The sequence below is a fragment of the Podarcis gaigeae genome, assembly GCF_964106915.1.
Source record: "Podarcis gaigeae genome assembly, chromosome: 6".
NCBI lineage: Eukaryota > Metazoa > Chordata > Lepidosauria > Squamata > Lacertidae > Podarcis > Podarcis gaigeae.
The window spans coordinates 7,662,647-7,673,348 of record NC_139682.1 but is presented as its reverse complement, the minus strand read 5'-3'; the positions used below and the strand labels follow the sequence as shown (position 1 = coordinate 7,673,348).

Genomic DNA, 10,702 nt, shown 5'->3' with positions numbered 1-10,702 from the left:
GGAAGGTTTGAGACTGGGCGATAGTTGGCCATCGTGGCCGCATCTAAAGATGGTTTTTTAAGAAGCGGTTTAATAACCGCCTCTTTCAGCGGGTCTGGGAAGGCTCCCTCATGGAGGGAAGCATTCACCACCCCACGAAGCCCATCGCCCAGTCCTTCCCGGCTAGCTTTTATAAGCCAGGATGGGCAAGGATCCAGGAGACAGGTGGTTGGCTTCACTCGTCCAAGCAGCCTGTCCACATCCTCGGAGGTAACAGACTGGAATTGATCCCACACAACCTGACCAGACAGGACTCTAGCACTCTCCCGCCCCGGCCCTGCTCCCACGGTGGAGTCTACTTCTTCCCGAATCTGAGCGATTTTATCTGCAAAAAAATTTGCAAAATCATTGCAGGAGAACATGTGACCCGTACTGGGCCCCGATGTTACAGGTGGTTCCGCTAAATTGTGAACCACCTGAAAGAGTCTCCTGCTGCTGTTTTCTGCAGATGCAATAGAGGCGGTGAAGAAAGTCTTATTCGCCGTCGCTATCGCCACTTGGTAGGCTCGACGTTGAGCTCTAACCTGTGTCCGGTCAGATTCGGAATGAGTTATCCGCCACCGGCGCTCTAGCTGTCTCAACGATTGTTTCATTGCCCTCAGATCCGTGGAAAACCACGGGGCTCTCCGGGCTCCATGCAATCGGAGAGGGCGCTTCGGAGCCAAACAGTCAATAGCCCTGGTTAACTCCACATTCCAGCGGGCCACCAGGGAATCGGCTGAAAGGCCATCAACATGGGATAGAGCATCCCCTACCACTCTCTGGAAACCATTTGGATCCATTAAGTGGCGGGGGCGGACCATCCGAATCGGTCCCACCTCCCTGCAGAGGGGATGGGTCGCAGAGAAGTCCAGTTGCACCAGGAAGTGGTCTGACCATGGCACTTCTTTCGTTTCACTTTTACTTAGTGTCAGATCACCAACATCCGTAGAGGTAAACACCAGGTCCAAGGCATGTCCGCGGCTATGGGTTGGGCCAGACTTATTCAGGGACAGCCCCATGGAGGCCATGCTTTCCACGAAGTCCCGAGCGGCCCCTTGTAAGGTCGTGTCGGCATGGATGTTAAAATCCCCTAGGACAACCAAGCTAGGTGTCTCCAGGAGAACATCTGCCACGACCTGAAGCAGCTCGGGCAGGGAATCCTTGGTGCAGCGGGGAGGTCGGTACACCAAAAGGAATCCTGTACTGCCCCTATTGCCCAACTTCCAGAACATGCACTCAGAAAACTGGGTCTTCCCAATAGGACGCCTGGTGCAAACTAATGACTTCCTAAAAATCACTGCAACCCCCCCTCCCCGCCCACATGACCTGGGTTGCTGTGCGTAAGAGAAACCTGGTGGACAAGCAGCGGCAAGGACAGGCCCATCTGCTTCATCCAACCAAGTCTCTGTTACACATGCCAGGTCAAGTCCCCCATCCATGATCAAGTCATGGATGGCAGTGGACTTATGAATCATTGACCTGGCATTGCACAGCAACACTTTCAGGTCATGTGGGTATCCCTTGCTGATTTCAGTATTCATCCGGTCAGGACCAGACCCGGAGGCAGGGATAGTCCTCAGACAACGACTAAACCTGCCTCCTCTGTAATGACATGGTCTGGTCTTAGCGTAACTCCTCCTCCTACCCGTGATCACTGAGATCGGTTGTCCCAGTGCATTCCCCCCTGTGAAACATATCCCAGCCATTTTGTGGGCTGGGGCCCATTCCCCGGCAGCCCTGACCCCTCCCCTTAAGAACAAAATAACCCCTTTTTAAAAAAAAACCCAATACAAATAAAACAGTACAAACAAAAAACAATAAAAATTACAAAAATTACAAAAACATAAAATCAAACAAATTCCCAGGCCCAATAAACATCCACCGTACTCCCCCCCACATACAAAAAATTCAAAATAAAAATTTTAAAACATTTTAAAAGCACTCTGCACCCCTCCAGCAGTAACAGCAACTGTCCTAGTGAGGCCCGTCAGGCCCTGCCCTGGGCCAGGTGGTAAGTGGCAGGAAGGAGCAGGGCCCTCAGACACTCACATACAGGAGAGTCCTCCTGGGCAGCCGAGCGCAGCAGTCCTTATGAGGCTTCAGGCCCCGCCCCAGGCCAGATGGTGAGTGGCAGGAAGGAGCAGGGCCCTCAGACACCCAACAGGAGAGTCCTCCTGGGCAGCAGAGCGCAGCAGTCCCTGTGAGGCTTCAGGCCCCGCCCCAGGCCAGATGGTGAGTGGCAGGAAGGAGCAGGGCCCTCAGACACTCACACAGGAGAGTCCTCCTGGGCAGCCGAGCGCAGCAGTCCTTATGAGGCTTCAGGCCCCGCCCCAGGCCAGATGGTGAGTGGCAGGAAGGAGCAGGGCCCTCAGACACTCACATACAGGAGAGTCCTCCCAGGCAGCGGAGCGCAGCAGTCCTTATGAGGCTTCAGGCCCCGCCCTGGGCCAGGTGGTAAGTGGCAGGAAGGAGCAGGGCCCTCAGACACTCACATACAGGAGAGTCCTCCTGGGCAGCAGAGCGCAGCAGTCCTTTATGAGGCTTCAGGCCCCGCCCCAGGCCAGATGGTGAGTGGCAGGAAGGAGCAGGGCCCTCAGACACCCAACAGGAGAGTCCTCCTGGGCAGGAGAGCACAGCAGTCCTTATGAGGCTTCAGGCCCCGCCCCAGGCCAGATGGTGAGTGGCAGGAAGGAGCAGGGCCCTCAGACACTCACACGCAGGAGAGTCCTCCTGGGCAGCAGAGTCCAGCAGTCCCTGTGAGGCTTCAGGGCCCGCCCTGGGTCAGATGGTGAGTGGCAGGAAGGAGCAGGGCCCTCAGACACTCACACGCAGGAGAGTTAATTAATTTTAATTAATTGATTGTGATTTTATGTAAACTGTGTTACTTTTACTGTTGTTAGCCGCTCTGAGCGCGGCTTTGACTGGGGAGGGTGGGATATAAATAAATTATTATTATTATTATTATTATTATTATTATTATTATTAAGAGAAGAAATGCAATAGGAATGAGCCCCATAGGTTATACACCGTACATATGAACTGTATACGTTGCACATATTGGACTAGACCTTTACGATAGGAAATAACCAGTAAAATTATCACAGTTATTATCCTTCAGCCTGTTGCGCTTTGTGTATTGTGACAACTGTATTTGCGTAGCAAGGTATTGAACTTGTTTTGATTTTGATTTAGCCGAGATTCCTGTATTGCAAGGCGTTGGACTAGGGGACCCTTCAAACTCTTACGATTCTGTGAACAAGTTTTGGCCACTGATAAGTGATGGAGTTTCAGGCTGCGGCTCATTCACCTTGTTTGCTACGGCAGCAGGGGAGGCTGCCATAGCGATTGTTATGAAAACTGTCCCTCCGCGTGAGCTCTGAGAAAAGTGTTGCCTGAAATGAACTCTTGGCTTGGCTGACAGACAATGCAATTACGCAAGCTGAAATTTGCCCTTAAAACGCCTCTTTGAAAATGGATCTCTCATTCCTTTTCTTTTTGCCCCGCAGCTCTTATTTGCTGCTGAATCAAGGCAAAGCAAAGCAGACCCCCAAAATATTGTTGTTCCTGGATAAGTTTGTGCCACATGAAATAATAATAATAATAATAATAATAATAATAATAATAGCCGGGCTCAGGGCAGTTAACACCAATAAAATCACAGTAAAAACATAATAGGGGGAAAAGAAGGGGGAGAAACCCCAATTTAAAATACAGGTTAAAGTGCAAATTAAAATGCAGCCTCATTTTAAAAGTAGCTGATAAATCAAGACCATAAGGGGAAAGAAACATAAGGGTCAGACTGAGTCCAAACCAAAGGCCAGGCAGAACAGCTCTGTCTTGCAGGCTCTGCAGAAAGATGTCAAGTTCCGCAGGGCCCTAGTCTCTTCTGACAGAGCGTTCCACCAAGTCGGGGCCAGTACTGAAAAAGGCCCTGGCCCTAGTTGAGACCAATCTAACCACCTTGCAACCTGGGACCTCCAAAGTGTTGTCATTTGTGGACCTTAAGGTCCTCTGCGGGAAATACCAGGAGAGGCAGTCCCATAGGTACGTGGGTCCTAGGCCGCATAGGGCTTTAAAGGTCAAAACCAGCACCTTAAACCTGACCCTGTACTCCACCGGGAGCCAGTGCAGCTGGTAAAGCACTGGATGAATGTGATTCCATGGCAAGGACCCTGTAAGGAGCCTCGCTGCGGCATTCTGCACCCGCTGGAGTTCCTGGGTCAGCTTCAAGGGCAGCCCTGCATAGAGCGAGTTACAATAATCAAGCCTGGAGGTGACCGTCACACGGATCACTGTGGCCATTTGCTATTATTATTATTATTATTATTATTACTCCTGTTCATTCTTTTGTAAAGCGCTTTGAGGGTGTGAGTTTTTAAAAAAACACAATCAAGTGGTGCATACAAATTTTAGGAAATAAATAAATTTACAGCATCACTGCATTTTAAAATAAATAAATAAACAAACAAATAAATAAATAAAACTATTGAAAACTAAATTCTCTAACTGATCACCCATCCCATCACTGGATTTAGACTATTGTCTTCCACGTGGCCGTGCCCCCTCCCCACTTTAGATGATGACGATAAGGATTTATTTTATTTCCTACCTACCCTTCTTCACCCTTCAGGTACCTGGGTTAGGCTGCAACAATTGGAATGTCGGTATTGAAAGTGGCGTGAAAGAAGCTACAATCACAGGAACAGGGAGAGCCCTGGAAATGTACCTCTCCTGCACCCTGGGTATCCCTTCCAACTCTACAATTCTATGATTCCATGTGTCATTCCAGAGGGCTGGCGGTGTGGCAACACTAAAAGCCTGTTTTTCTAAAACCTAAGCCATCCTCTTAGCAGTGCCCCATTTGAGGAATGGAATTGCATGGCTCTATGGTCTAAACCACTGAGCCTAGGGCTTGCCAATCGGAAGGTCGGTAGTTCAATGGGGTGAGCTCCTGTTGCTCGGTCCCTGCTCCTGCCAACCTAGCAGTTCAATAGAACGTTAAGTGCAAGTAGATAAATAGGTACCGCTCCAGCGGGAAGGTAAAAGGCGTTTCTGTGCGCTGCTCTGGTTCGCCAGAAGTGGCTTAGTCATGCTGGCCACATGCCCTGGAAAAACTGTCTGCGGACAAACATCGGCTCCCTCGGCCAGTAAAGCGAGATGAGCACCACAACCCCAGAGTTGTTCGTGACTGGACTTAACTGTCAGGGGTCCTTTACCTTTACCTTTTTATGCGGAAGGTGCAGGCCCCCTCACCCATGATGAGATGTTCATTGTGGCTGCTTTCTGCTGCTCCTTTCATAAAGTATGCCTTTATTTATGCTGCTTGGGTTTTGTTGATCTGGATTTTTAACCGTTTTAACAGTGATGTTGTTGGCGGCCTCTCAATATATATTTTTTATTTTAGGAAAGGGAGGGTATAAAATCTTTGAAACAAAATCACTGCAAACAGGTCAAAACATTAACAGGATTTTAAATACACTTGTAATGTAACAGAACGCATAGATAACTTAGGAAGATGAAAAATTGGAGAAGTGCAGTGGTACCTCGGGTTAAGTACTTAATTCGTTCTGGAGGTCCGTTCTTAACCTGAAACTGTTCTTAACCTGAAGCACCACTTTAGCTAATGGGGCCTCCTGCTGCCACTGCACCGCTGCACCGCTGGAGCACGATTTCTGTTCTCATCCTGAAGCAAGCAAAGTTCTTAACCTGAGGTACTATTTCTGGGTTAGCGGAGTCTGTAACCTGAAGCGTCTGTAACCTGAAGCGTATGTAACCCGAGGTACCACTGTATTGATATGCAGTTGAAAATAGAAACAAAAGGACCCATGGAAGGGATGGAGGGAAGTCAGGAGATTCAGAGTAATCTCGATATTTTGAATTTGTACTTTTTTATGTATGTTTGTTTTCTTATTTTCTTTCTTTTTCTTTCTCTCTTTCTGAAAATCAAATAAATAAATAAATAAATAAATAAATAAATAAATAAATAAATATCATCTATCTATCTATCTATCTATCTATCTATCTATCTATCTATCTATCTGTCTATCTTTGAAATGAGCGAGGAAACTACAGCAGACCAGAACGACTTCTTTGTAAAATTCAAAACCTATATGCATCTGCTTAGGCTTAATTGCAGGATGGGAGCATTCATTCAAGTCCCTCCCTCTCTCCTCCTCCATCCAGGATGAATGCCACAGAAGTCTTTCAGCCGCTCTGTTTACCTGATGCCAGGTAATGGCAGACATGAAACTCACAAAGCCTGCCTGGCAAGCTGCTTAAGTTTGCATTAAGAAGGGAGGGGTTCAGATCTGCCCGGCAACTGGGCCAAAGCTGCTTCCGAACACCTGGGCTTCTCCTTTGACAAGGGCAGAGGTCCCTTTGCTCCTTCTCCCAACGCCACTCGAATTATGCTGGCCTGTTTACCTGCTGCTGAACTAGAGGCGTCAAAAGATGACTTCAAGCTTACAGTGCTATAAAATTTGCTAGTCTCTCTAAGTCTTGTTGTTTTTATTGGCCAAAGGGGCAAGTTTTTTGTTTTTGTTTTTGCAAAAGGGATTCAAGCACATACCGGGGAAATAATAATAATAATAATAATAATAATAATAATTATTATTATTATTATTATATTTATACTTTTCAGATATATACATTTCACTGATTTTACCATCATACTTGACTTCCTCCCCCCTCCTTCTGCGGTTCCTTACATTTATTTTTATTTGCATGTTTATTTATTTTTCGTTTAAATAATACAGAAAAAACAAAACAACAACTAAAAAGAAATTTAAAAAGATTGAAAACAATCCAAAAACATTGAAAACAAATATTACATACTTATCATATAATACTCCCTGCCCCAACCACAGCTTCCATTCACCACAATTCAACTTCTATAAATCTCTATTTCCACCTTTATCTTTGCATTCTCCAAATGTATCATTCTTTATATTTCTTTTAACTCTTCTCTTTTCCATTTCATAGATATACTTTACATTTTTATTCTAGGCATACAGTGGTACCTCAGGTTAAGTACTTAATTTGTTCTGGAGGTCTGTTCTTAACCTGAAGCACCACTTTAGCTAATGGGGCCTCCCACTGCTGCCGTGCCGCTGGAGCACGATTTCTGTTCTCATTCTGAAGCAAAGTTCTTAACCCAAGGTAATATTTCAGGGTTAGCGGAGTCTGTAATCTGAAGCGTATGTAACCTGAAGCGTATGTAACCCGAGGTACGACTGTATTAGCATCTTTTTCTTAGAACAATATTTAACATATAATACATTTATTTTTAATATCTTCTGCATAGCCAAATTCACTTAACTTACTCATTTGTTTATCTTCTTTAAATATATACAGTGATACCTCGGGTTACATACACTTCAGTTTACATACGCTTCAGGTTACAGACTCTGCTAACCCAGAAATAGTACCTTGGGTTAAGAACTTTGCTTCAGAATGAGAACAGAAATTGCGCGGCGGCAGCGGGAGGCCCCATTAGCTAAAGTGGTGCTTCAGGTTAAGAACAGTTTCAGGTTAAGAGCGGACCTACGGAACGAATTAAGTACTTAACCTGAGGTACCACTGTACTCTAATGTAACTGCAGGTTATTACAATAATCCTGCCAGTGTTTTTATCTGCTTTCCATTTATCTGTAAATATTCAACAAACCATTTCCACTCTTTGGTCAAAGGTTTGTGACCTTAAAGTGGAATAAAGCTCTCGGTCGCCCTAGTGCAAGAAACCCCCTATTAAAAAGATAATAATTAACATTTTTTGTGCTCTGAGTCGGGGAAGCGCATTGGAAAGGGCAGATCGAACAAACGAATGAGAGAACATGTAAACAACCCGCAAGGAAATCAGAATGATTGTTCACTGTTGTATAACCTCTCTCTCTGCACCACACCTGCAAACAAACAAGAATGCATGCTAAATAAAGCTCAGATGCAATCCGGCCTATGTACTTGGTTTGCTGTGTGCGGGATCTGAGCTGCCACCCTTTTAGCGCCCTCTGGTGAGGAAAAGGTCTTACAACTGGAAGTCAAAATTGAGAAGCTGTGGAGAAGCCTGCCCCTAGGTGCTTACAATCTGAGGAGCAGCTGTTGAAGGGAGGGTGCAAAACAAGGCAAAGACCATGGGTAGGCAAACTAAGGCCCGGGGGCCGGATCCGGCCCAATCGCCTTCTAAATCCGGTCCGTGGATGGTCCAGGAATCAGCGTGTTTTTACATGAGTAGAATGTGTCCTTTTATTTAAAATGCATCCCTGGGTTATTTGTGGGGCATAGGAATTTATTATTATTTCTTTCAAAATATAGTCCGGACCCACACAAGGTCTGAGGGACAGTGGACCGGCCCCCTGCTGAAAAATTTTGGTGACCCCTGGCAAAGACTCTTACTTTTAAAACTAACAATATTATGATACTCTCACTCGTCCTCCTTGCAGCAAGAAGTTCCAGGAGTGTGGCTGAAATATACTCGGAGTCGCAAAGTGATTTCATGCTCTTTATTCAGCTCATAGTGGTGAGGAGGAATGAATGAAAGTCCCCTCAAAGTATCTGCCTTATATACATTATTTACACAATGGGCTGCACATGATTGGCTAATTCCGGAATTGTACTGTAAACCAATCAGGTTGTGGATTCACTTCAATCTGGAGCATGATTGGGTGGTTCCTGCCAACCAATCATACTGCTGCATTGTTCTAGGACCAATCAGACTGCTGCATTCTGAATCCTATTGTTCTAGGACCAATCAGACTGCTGCAGTTTGGATCCTATTCGACTCAGTACATAACACCCCTCCCCTCTAAGTTCCAGTCCTGCCCGGGAGGTCGCATTCATAGTCCTCAAGGTACGCTGGTGGCCTACGTGTGCGTTGCGGCCTGGGGTGTTCCCTGGTCCGGGGTTCAGGTTCTGGCTCGTGTTCCAAGGATGCTGGCTGTGATGGGGCTGTTTGGTCTGGCGCCACCGGCTCGCTCAGTCGTGGTTCTGGTTCCGGTGTCCTTTCGGCGTCCCGGGACCTCTCTGTATTTACTGGTTCTGCCTCTCCTGCTGGCCCCTGCTGCTCTATGGGCCTCACTGCCCCACTGTTCCCCTGGGACTCCTCTGACCTGTCCTCCTCCTCCTGGTTTTCTCCCGGGAATCGTCGCCGTATCTGGTCACAGTGGCGGCGCCAGCATTGCCCCCCATCCGTTAGCACCTCGTACGACACGGGGCCAGTGACCCTGGTGACTGTGGCAGGTACCCATGCAGGGCCTGCCCCAAAATTCTTTGCGTACACTGGGTCCTGGGCCTCGAAGGTCCGGGGGTTCCTGCCTTCCCCCACCACTACCTCATCCTGAGCTCTATCGGGGTGAAGGCGGTCCAATCTGATTGCAAGGCGCCGACCCATTAGTAGTTCAGCGGGGCTCCGGCCAGTCGTTGAGCTGGGGGTGCTGTGCTGTGCTAGGAGGAATGTGGCAAGGCGGTACTCCCAATCCCCTTGCGTCATGCGGCGAAGGGTGTCCTTGGTGGTCCGCACCATGCGTTCTGCTTGGCCATTGGTGGCAGGGTGGAATGGCGCCGAACGGATGTGGCGGATGGCGTTCTGCGCTGTGAAGGTTTGGAATTCTCCTGACGTAAATGCAGTCCCGTTGTCTGAGACGAGAGTGTCAGGGAGCCCGTGGGTTGCAAACAGCCTGCGTAGTACCCGGATGGCTGCGGACGTAGAAGTGGACGGTACCAGTGCGACTTCCAGCCATTTGGTGTAGGAGTCCACCACTATGAAGAATGTTTTCCCCTGAAAGGGGCCAGCGAAGTCCACATGCAGGCGTGACCATGGTGCTCGGGCGGACTCCCAGGACTGGACTGGGGCCCTTGGGGGATCTGGGCGGGATTCTTGGCAGGCCTGGCAGTGTTTGACCCAGGCCTCTATCTCTCCGTCGATCCCCGGCCACCACACATAACTCCTGGCAAGGGCCTTCATTCTTACTACCCCTGGGTGTGTCTCATGTAGGGCTGTGAGGACCCTTTTGCGGAGGGGCTGGGGAACAACGACCCTGCTTCCCCATAAAAGGCACCCCTTGTGGGCCGACAGTTCATGTTTGCGGGTTGTGTAGCCAGCGAATTCTGGCCCAGGCCTGCTGCTGGGCCATCCCCTCCACACCCAGTCCAGGACCCGGGAGATGACCCTATCTTTCTTGGAGTGGTGTGCAACTTCTTGTGCCTGAATGGGGCGGTCGGGAAGCAGCTCCAGGCTCATAACCTCTTGTGCAGGTGCTGGGTCGGGGCCTGTTTCCGGTAGTGGTAGCCTGCTGAGGGCGTCCGCATGGCCCATCGCCTTCCCCGGGCGGTGAATCAGCGCATACTGGTAGCTGGCAAGGAAAATTGACCACCTGAGGACACGAGGAGACAGCACTTGGGGGGTCTGCTTTTCGGGGGCAAACAAGCCAAGCAACGGTTTGTGGTCAGTCACCACGGTGAAGGGCCGCCCGTACAAGAAATCATGGAATTTTTTTACTCCCTTCACAATTGCCAGACCCTCCTTGTCGATTTGTGAGTAGTTCCGCTCGGTTGCGTTGAGTGTCTGGGAAAAGTATGCCACCGGTACCTCTCTCCCATCCGGGAGTTGGTGTCCCAGGACAGCGCCAATGCCATAGGGCGAGGCGTCGCATGCTAGCACCACCGGCAGCCTCTCGTCAAAGTGTGCC

General features: G+C 48.6%; 1 long non-coding RNA gene across 1 annotated transcript; it reads left to right on the top strand.

Moving 5' to 3' along the window:
• Positions 1 to 1,895: 1,895 nt before the first annotated feature.
• LOC310847460 lies at positions 1,896 to 2,555 on the top strand. Its single transcript, XR_014565818.1, has 3 exons — positions 1,896 to 2,029; positions 2,251 to 2,367; positions 2,506 to 2,555. It is a non-coding gene; the product is annotated as an uncharacterized lncRNA (long non-coding RNA).
• The last annotated feature ends 8,147 nt before the right edge of the window (positions 2,556 to 10,702 follow it).